Genomic DNA, 8,507 nt, shown 5'->3' with positions numbered 1-8,507 from the left:
TAGCACAGGGAACCATATTCAATATCCTGTGATAAACCATAAGGGAAAAGAATACAAAAAAGAATGTCTATATGTGTATAACTGAATTGCTTTGCTATACCGCAGAAATTAACACAACATTGTAAATCAACGCTACTTCAATTTTTAAAAAAATGGGTGCAGATGCCAGATACAGTTTGGGGTGGGGAGCTCAAAGAGGTTGAGGAAGTTCTAGTCTGAGGACTTATGCTTTTTCTCTGAAGGAAAAAGCAAGGTAGTAGAAATGTAAGATTTGAGTTTAAATTCCTCTGGTGAAAATTAAAGTGAGCACCCACGTCAAACCCCTAAACAAATGTTACCCACCTACCCACTCTGCTAAACCTTCCTCAGAAAACCATTCTTGGTCCGCTTGAGTACACGGAGCAGTGGGTGATAGACCTAACTACTACCCTAGACTATGGCAGTAACTGTTCTAACTAGGGAAATTGTCCTGTAATTGTCTATAATCACATTTAATATTCAACATACATTAGTACTATTCTTTCATTGCACAGAGCTCTTCCCTGAGTTACAATGTTCTTGAATTCCAAGATGAATTTTCTGAACTCACCATGGATTCTGATGTCAGAATTTTGAACCCAGTTCTGTCACTTATTACCATCATTTAAGTTACTTGCCCCTCTGGGCCTTAGTTAGAGTAGAGCTGTGATGACTAAGGGAAACTGTGTACTAGCGCAGCACCTGACACAAAATATCGATTCCCTTCCTACCTCCCTACCTTTCTTAGATCAGCACTTAACAGAGCACCAAAGATACAATAAATACTCAGTAGATAGCGCCTGTTCACCATGATGGTAGTGATTAGGGCCAGATTAAGAGATGAACCTGTATGGCAGTAGTTCAGAGTGGCACATGATAAAGAGTGCTAAAACTTCTCTAGGCACTAAATTGCCACAGAAATATGATATGGAAAAAAACTCTTGTTTTTTGGCCGTGCCGCGAGGCTTGTGGGATCTTTGTTCCCCGACCAGGGATTGAACCAAAATTTGCTTCCTCTGCCTTCTCCCCATCCACTCCCACCCATACACGCAGGATTATGAATCTCTAAAAATAGACTGAAAAGTTTTTTGAATACAGTTTTTTTTTTTTTTTGGTCGCACCACGTGGCTTGGGAGATCTTAGTTCCCTGACCAAGGATTGAACCCCTGCTGTGGAAATGCCGAGTCCTAACCACTGGACCGCCAGGGACTTCCCTAGACAAATATTTTTAATATGCCAAATTATATTATTTGCTCCCCCAACCAAGTCCATAAATCTTAATCCAATTCGGATGGTATTGATGATGGTGATGACTTGAGCTATTACCCCTTTTGTACTGGGGTCCTGGATTTCCTATCTTAGACAAGTGAAGTCTGTTTATTTTTTTAATTCTACAGGCTGTCAAAGTCATTTGTAGAGTGACCAGAGCAAAGTCAAGTTTACGCCCATTCTAAAAGATTTGGGCTCCCTAAGCTGAAGTTTCCTCTCCTGTAATGCAACCCATTCCATGTGCGGGTGTCACCTCACCCTTCTCCCATTGCCCTGTGGCTACTAGGGCTCTGGTAAGCAGTGCAAGGAAATGCTGATATTCTGGCTGCTGCTGTTACTGTGAGTAATAAAATCTTCTGTCTCGGACTTGGACTTTTGTGTGGTCTGTCAGCATCCATGAAACTGTGGTAGGCTAACTTGTTAGCTTGCAGGAAGAGTAAAATCCCAAGCTCTTTATAGGTCTTGACAACCCACACTCAACAATCTGTAACAGGATAAATTAACGGTTTTGAGTGAGCAAAGCAGAAGCCCCGAGGAGTGGGAATATAACTGTCACTGAGAATGGCAGGAAGACTATTTCAAAATGGTGGGAAAGTGCAGCCAATATCGATGTATGTGTCTTTCATTCTGACCTAAAGATGTTTCATGCCTTGTTAAACTTTCTTGATAAAGTTTTGAATCTAACTTCTAGGATTTACAAATTTAGACCTGGCAATTTGAATCCCCACTTCAAGTTCTAAGAGGCAAGAATATGGAACTAGTAGCATTGGCTATTAATATCAAGATGACAAGCTGTTTTGTGGAATGAAAAAGCTTCATGCAAAGATATATATTTTTCTGGGTGGACAAGATCCTACTGTATAGCACAGGGAACTAAATTCAATGTCCTGGGATAAACCATAATGGAAAGAATATTAAAAAGTATGTATATATGTATAACTGAGTCACTTTGCTGTACAGCAGAAAGCAACACAACATTGTAAATCAACTATACTTCAATTAAAAAAAGATACAGATTTTTTTCACCCATCTATTCTTTCAAAAACCTAGGGAATATCATGTACATATGAAATATTTCTTATAGGTAATACTGAAGTTGCTCATTGTATAAATCAGAATGTTTCTCTTTTAAAAAAGTGTTTGGGGCTTCCCTGGTGGCACAGTGGTTAAGAATCCGCCTGCCAATGCAGGGGACACAGGTTCAAACCCTGGGCCATGAAGATCCCACATGCCACGGAGCAACTAAGCCCGTGCGCCACGACTACTGAGCCTGCACTCTAGAGCACACGAGCCACAACTACGGAAGCCTGCACGCCTAGAGCCCATGCTCCGCAACAAGAGAAGCCACCGCAGCGAGAACCCCATGCACCGCAATGAAGAGTAGCCCCCGCTCGCCGCAACTATAAAAAGCCCGTACGCAGCAATGAAGACCCAACACAGCCAAAAATAATAAAATAAATGAAAAAAAAAATTTTAAAAAAAGGTGTTCAAGTCACTCATAAATTTCTGGTAGAAATGCAAACATGTACAGTCTTTTGGGGGGTGGAATTTGGCAATATCTAACAAAACTATACATTTATTAACTTTTTGACACAGCAGTCTTCTAGGAATTTATCCTACGGTCATAACTTCAATTCCAGTCCTAGGTATATACCCATGAAATCCATTTAAAAAGATTTTTTTTTTTGGCCGTGCCACTCAGCTTGTGGGATCTTAGTTCCCTGACCAGGGATTGAACCCGGGCCATGGCAGTGACAGCACCAAGTCCTAACCACTGGACCGCCGGGAAATTCCCGATGATGGATTTTAAGTATCCATATTTAAAATCTATTTAGGGAATTCCCCGGCGGTCCAGTGGTTAGGAATCCGTGCTCTCACTGCCGTGGCCTGGGTTCCATCCCTGATCGGGGAACTAAGATCCCACAAGCTGAGTGGCTCAGCCAAAAATAAATAAATAAATAAAATAAAATCCGTAATCAACTCTGCTCTTCCTATAGGATCCTGGATATGCCTCCAACTTCCATGAGATGGTAGTGTCCATCCCTTCTCTGCGAAGTGAGGGATTTGGACTAGATGATAGCTCCCATTTATTGAAAGTCAACTGTGTCCCAGACACTCTGCTTATTGTTGTATGTGTATCACTTCCAACCCTTCCCTGCAAGGTATTTATTATACCCTGATTTTATAGGTGAGGATTTTGAGGCTCCAAGAGGTTTAGCAAGCACACAGTCCTCCAGCCAGTAAGAACCCAAGTCTCCCTGACTGTAAAGCCTGTGGTCTTCCTAACACATTAAGTTCCTTCCAGAAGATGCAAAGGATCTAAGTCCTTTTACAACTCTAGATTCTGTGATTCTTTGTTAAGAAGCAAGAAGGTGAGAATTGACATATCTGCTAAGGTGCTAATAATTCATAACCTAAATGTTCATTCGCTTTTTCTATTGGAATTAAACAACAGCTGGTATCACATTCCCTTACCCTATAGTCATTTTCAGCTCAACCTCTTTTTTATGTACCTTGGTGGTAGTTAATGGTACTTTTCGGTTTGTGAGCAGGTATCTTTCTGCTCCTGCAAAGCCCTGCTCTTGTTTCATTTATTTGTTTATTCCCTTTTAGCCCCATTTCGTACTCCCTGGCTCATCCCTGCATGGGCAATTATTCTCGTGTGTTTTCTATGTGTCCCTCATTTTGTAGGTTCTTTGTGAAATAAGAAGTTTTGTTTTGAATGTGTATGTATTTGTAATTTACATAAATAACTACGTGCTGGCTGGTGTCTTTGACTCTCAAATCCATTTCTTGTTCTTTCCCTGCTCTGCTTGGTATCACAGGGCAGTGCAGGGTGGTGTGAGGTGGGAAGGTAGGGGTGGACTGACCTCTGCAAGGAGCATTGCCAGGTTCCCTGGTTGACCTTTGGCTGAGGTTAGCCAGTGGGAGGCACGGCAGGAGCTCGGAGGATGGACGAAGGGAGAATAGGGTGCACGCTCCTCTGTCTCTCTTTTTTAGGGTCTCCTGCAGCAGCTGTGTTTCCCCATAGCTCCAGCTCCCCCTGCCACGGGTCCAGCTTCTGCCCAATGACCTCAGCCCCTGGACTCAGGTCACATCATTTCATCCCCTTGTCCCTCCAACCTTGGATGGTGGTGATGACTTCCTGCTGTTGTGAACACCTAGGCTGCCTCACCTGTCCCTTGGTGGTTTCTCAAATATTTCATCACCTGTGTAACCAATTCCCCATATTAAATTCCCTCTCTGTTTTAAAATGCTTAAAATGTTTTCTGCTTTCCTGGTTAAATCCCCAGCTAATACATTTGGTTTTCCCCTTTTTTTGTGCAACACCGTATTTTAAGGTCCGTCTCTGTTCTTATTTGTATATGTAGCTCTCTAACTGCTGAATAGTGAACTACCGTGTATCCACCACATTTTATTTATCCGTGTCCTCCGTAACAAGTGTCTCCAACTCCTGCTCCCGCACACGGCACTTTGATGAACATTCTCATACATATGTTCCTTCGTGGATCTTTTCTGAGAATTTTTCTGCAATATATACACTGGAATGGGATGGCTGGGTCATAAAGTAAACACATGTTTAACTTGACTAAGTTCTACCAGGTTGGTCAACAAAAGTTACTCTTTCCTCATATCCCCAACACTTGGCATCATCCAACTTTCCCATTTTTGCCTTATTTAATTTCATGATAATACTACTATTAGATAACAGCACTAACTAGCATTTGTTGAGTGATTTACTATATGCCATCCACTTTACATAGTTTCATCATTTGGTCTTTATCTCACTTCTGTGAGTAGGTGTCAGATGAATGAACAAAGGATCAGAGAGGTTAAGCAACTTGCCCAAGGTCACAGAGCTGAGAAGTTGCAGAAATGGATTATAAATCCAGGCAGATCGGTTCCAGAGCTCATGACTCTGACTGTTACAGCATACTGATCTTAGATAGGCGGTGATGTCCCATTTTATAGATGAAGAAACTGAGACTGGAGAGAGGAAATAAATTACACGATGAAGTTCACATGGCTGGGAAGAGTTAGAGATTATTTTGACCTGGGGTCTGACCCAAAGCCAGTGCTCTTGACTTCACAAAACGCTGCCTAATAGATTCTACGTCTGGGAGAACAGAGAACCAAGTCAGCGAGCTTGTGACTATGTGTGGGGCTTCTGAATTCTCTGGATCATGCTGACAGATAATAGGGTTATCAAAATGACCTACAGAAATAAAATCGCACTAAAATTAATTTAATTACTTAGGAGGTGAAACTGTTGAGGTTAGCATCCCCATTAGAATAAGAGTTTTGAGGAATTTGGGCATCTAAAGCCTGAGATGCTAGAATTTGCCAGTTGACAATCTTCATTCCCAATGAAAAGACCACGACAAACCAAAGCCACAATGAGATGCCTCTTCACACACACCAGAATGGCTAGAATTTTTAAAAAGGAAAATAACAAGCGTTGGTGAGGGTCTGGAGAAGTTAGAACCTTTGTGTGTTGTTAGTGAGAATGTAAAATGGCTCAGCCCCTGTGGAAAAGTCTGGCAGTTTGTCAAAATCTCAAACATAGAGTTACCATCTGGCCCAGCACTTCCACTCCTAGGTCTATACCCAAGAGAAATGAAAACCCATACTCACACAAACACTTGTCCACTCATGTTCATAGCAGCATTTTTCATAAGAGCCGTGAAGTGGAAACCACCCAAATATCCACCAGCTGATGAATGAATACCTAAAATGTGGTATAGTCATACAATAGAATATTCGTTGGCAATAAAAAGAAGTAAAATACTGATTCATGTTACATCTGTATGAACCTTGAAAACATGATGTTAAGTGAAAGAAGCCAGTCACAAAGGATGACATACTGCATGATCCCATTTATATGAAATGTCCAGAATAGGTGAATGTAGAGACAGGAAGTAGGTTAGCGGTTGCCAAGGGCTGGAGGGTGTGGGAGAGTTGAGGGGTGATGGCTAATGGGTACAGAATTTCCTTCTGGGGTAATGGAAATGTTCAGAAATTGATTGTGTGATGGATGCACAATTCTTAAATATGCTAAAAGCCATCTAATTATACACTATATGATATATGAATTATATTTCAGGAAAGCTGTTTAAAAAAAGACTATGAGATTGTGACTTTACAGAAATGGGAGTTGGGAATAGACTAGGATGACATTATCCTCTTTTTTTTTTTAAAGTAACATTTTAATTATTTTGACACACAATTATATACACTTCAGCTCATACCAGAAGAAATTTGTATTTCTCAGGGACAGATTTTTTACTCACGTGTATGTATTTTCTGGGTTCTATGGGATGGGGCTTCCAATTCCCTCTTCCTTTTTCCTTTTTTATTTATATTTATAGAAATATATGAATAAGAGTTGTTATAATAAAAGCCTATGATATAGGTGAGGATGGAAATAGTAGATAGAATTTCCCCACCTTTGTGAGGTAAAAAATATTCAAAAGAAGATCTAAGATCCAGACTGAATTTGAATAATCATTTTAGTGCAGCAGCTTTCAGAAATCTTGAGCTGAGGAACCCTTTGCACTCTTAAAAATTAAGGACCCCAAAGAGCTCTTGTTTATGTGAATTATACCTATTGATATTTACTGTATTACAAATTAAATTGAAAAAAGTTTTGAATATATACTTATTCAACCCATTACATGTCAATGTATTTTATTTTATTTTTTATTTTATATTTTAAAGTTTTTATTTATTTATTTATTTATTTATTTATTTATTTATTTATTTATTTATTTGGCTGCGTCAGGTCCCAGTTGTGGCGCACGGGCTCTTCATTGCGGGCTTCTCTCTAGTTGTGGCACGTGGGCTCTAGAGTGCAGGCTCAGTAGTTACGGCACTCGGGCTTAGTTGTCCCGCGGCACGTGGGATCTTAGTTCCCCGACCAGGGATGGAACCCGCATCCCCTGCATTGGAAGGCGGATTCTTCACCACTGGACCACCAGGGAAGTCCCTCAATGTACTTCATTTAAAAAACTATTTTCTGAAATAAAAAATTAGTGAGAGGAGTAGCATCGATCCACATCTTTGCAAACTCTCTGTGACAGAATCTCATACCTGCTTCTGAATTCAATCTGTTGTGATGTGAGCACAGTGCAAATGTTGGCACCATGGAAAAGGAAAATGGCATCTTAGTCCTTTTATGAAATAGTTTGGATCTCGTGAACCCGTGAAAGGTCTTGGGACTCCCTGGGGCTCTTAGATCATACTGTGGGAACCGGGGGTTTAATGCTTACTAAATTCCTGATTGCAGCTCCTTTGACTAGGTTTCACATTTCATTTTAATAGGATCATCGTTTAATAATTACATCTCAAAATATATGCACAGATGCCCGGGTATATGTACAAAGATTAAGTAATAAAGCTTCTGCCTCAAAACTAAACATTTACTTTCGCTCTGTGAAAATATGGAAACCATTTTAATCGTGGAGGAGGAATGGCTAGCAGAAAAAGAAAATGCTGCTCAATGACCTGATGGTTTGCAGTCAACTACTCCACATGTAGAGCACACTGCATTTTCTACTCAACTTTGGATACCCTTCTAGTAGAAGCCCAGAGGCTAGAACCAATGGTTTTCAGTCCTTGTGTGACAGATTGAAAATACAGCAGGAAAGAAGCAGATTTCAGTCCACGCTAGTTCAGATGTTAGTAATATAGGAGAAAACAGCAGAAACACTTATTCCAGTAATTCTTGGGACAAGACAACAGGGTTTAAATGAATCCGTATCTCTGTAACACGTGATATGCCACGTCCAGACCCTGGGTACTAAGCAAAGTGAACTTTGAATACATGAACATGGAAAATGGTCTTATAAAGTCACTGAGAATGAGCTATATCAAATTCATCATATGAATAAGAAAATAAGGGAGTACACTTTGTTCTAAAAAAACACATATTAAAAGAGAGATGACCTGGTACTTTCTATCCAAAACTTATACACCTGTTGGGGAAATACACATTCTAGTAGGGAAATGGTGGAAAGCATTTGGGAAAGCAGAAATGAGGAAGGGGGTGCAGGAGGTTTGTTGTAGGGAGACCACCAGACCACATGGAGAAAATGAGTCATGTTTTCCCCAAATGAGATGCAAAACCAGCACAAGAAACACAAAGAGGATTGAATTGTCTGTTCATTGATGAAAAGTCTCATACTGTTGAAAGTGGAAAATCAGATATGTCCTTAACGTTC

This window comes from Balaenoptera musculus, chromosome 9 (genome assembly GCF_009873245.2).
Source record: "Balaenoptera musculus isolate JJ_BM4_2016_0621 chromosome 9, mBalMus1.pri.v3, whole genome shotgun sequence".
Classification (NCBI taxonomy): Eukaryota; Metazoa; Chordata; class Mammalia; order Artiodactyla; family Balaenopteridae; genus Balaenoptera; species Balaenoptera musculus.
The sequence above is the reverse complement of the archived record's forward strand: the minus strand, read 5'-3'. Positions refer to the sequence as shown.